Source organism: Loxodonta africana, chromosome 18 (genome assembly GCF_030014295.1).
Source record: "Loxodonta africana isolate mLoxAfr1 chromosome 18, mLoxAfr1.hap2, whole genome shotgun sequence".
Lineage (NCBI taxonomy): Eukaryota > Metazoa > Chordata > Mammalia > Proboscidea > Elephantidae > Loxodonta > Loxodonta africana.
In genome coordinates, this window is record NC_087359.1 from 31293647 (window position 1) to 31295019 (window position 1373).

A 1373-nucleotide genomic window follows, 5' to 3' on the forward strand; every position below is an offset into this window, starting at 1 on the left:
AGAAATTTATTTTCTCACAGTCTGGTAGGTTACAAGTCCAAATTGAGGGCATCTGTTCCAGGGTAAGGCTTTCTCTCTCTGTCAGCTCTGGAGGAAGGCCCTTGTTTTCAATCTTCCCCTGGTTGAGGAGCATCTCAGGCACAGGCACCCTGTGTCCAAAGGACACACTCTGCTCTTGGTGGTATGAGGTCCCCAACTCTCTGCTTGCTTCCCTTTCCTTTTCTCTCTTGAGAGATGAAAGGCGGTGCAGGCCACACCCCAGGGAAAATCCCTTTACTTTGGATCAGGGATATGGCCTGAGCACGAGTGTTACACCCTACCCTAATCCTTTTAACCACAGGCCAAGATTATGATTTATAATGCATAGGAAAATCACAAAATGGAGGATAACCACACATGGCCTAACCAAGTTGACACATATATTTGGGGGACACACTTCAGTCCATTACAGTCATCATTTCTAACTTAATTCCTGTCTCTAATGTTGTCTAATTCTTCAGACCAAACCCAGTTGGTAATACATGCTCTTCAACAAGTGTTCATGATAAAAACTAAAAGATGAGGGAACTTCAAGGAAGAGTGTTCTCACCATCTGCTTTTAGAAGTCAAAGAGTGCCTAGTTCTTGGGTCCTGTCACTGTATGTGGGGTTTTTGGGTGGTGGAAATGCTTGGCCCTAAGCCAAAGGTTGGCTAACCAAAAGGGTAGCAATTCCAGCAACTGGTTTGGTTTTTTGCATGTTTTAATTTTATTGTGCTTTAGGTGAGACTTTACAACACAAATTAGTTTCTCAGTCAAAAAACTTATACACAGATTGTTTTGTGACACAGGCTGCAATCCCGGCAACATGTCAGCACTCTCTCTCTTTCCACCCTGAGTTCCCTGTGTCCATTAAAAATATGAAATGCTTCACGAATTTTCATGTCATCGTTGCACAGGGGCCATGCTAATCTTCTCTGTAGAGTTCCAATTGTAGTGTATGTGCTGCTGAAGTGAGCTGTTTTTTTTTTTTTAAATAATTTTTATTGTGCTTTAAGTGAAAGTTTACAAATCAAGTCAGTCTCTCACACAAAAACCCATATGTACCTTGCTACATACTCCCAAATACTCTCCCCCTAATGAGACAGTCTGCTCTTTCCCTCCACTCTCTCTTTTTGTGTCCGTTTTGCCAGCTTCTAACTCCCTCCACCCTCTCATCTCCCCTCCAGGCAGGAGATGCCAACATAGTCTCAAGTGTCCACCTGATCCAAGAAGCTCACGCCTCACCAGCATCCCTCTCCAACCCATTGTCCAGTCCAATGCATGTCTGAAGAGTTGGCTTCAGGAATGGTTCCTGTCCTGGGCCAACAGAAGGTCTGGGGGCCATAACCACTGG

General features: G+C 44.3%; 1 non-coding gene across 1 annotated transcript; it reads right to left on the reverse strand.

The window, feature by feature from the left end:
- Positions 1 to 891: 891 nt before the first annotated feature.
- LOC111751809 (U6 spliceosomal RNA) lies at positions 892 to 996 on the reverse strand. Its single transcript, XR_002786891.1, has one exon. It is a non-coding gene; the product is annotated as a U6 spliceosomal RNA (small nuclear RNA).
- Between the last annotated feature and the right edge of the window lie 377 nt (positions 997 to 1373).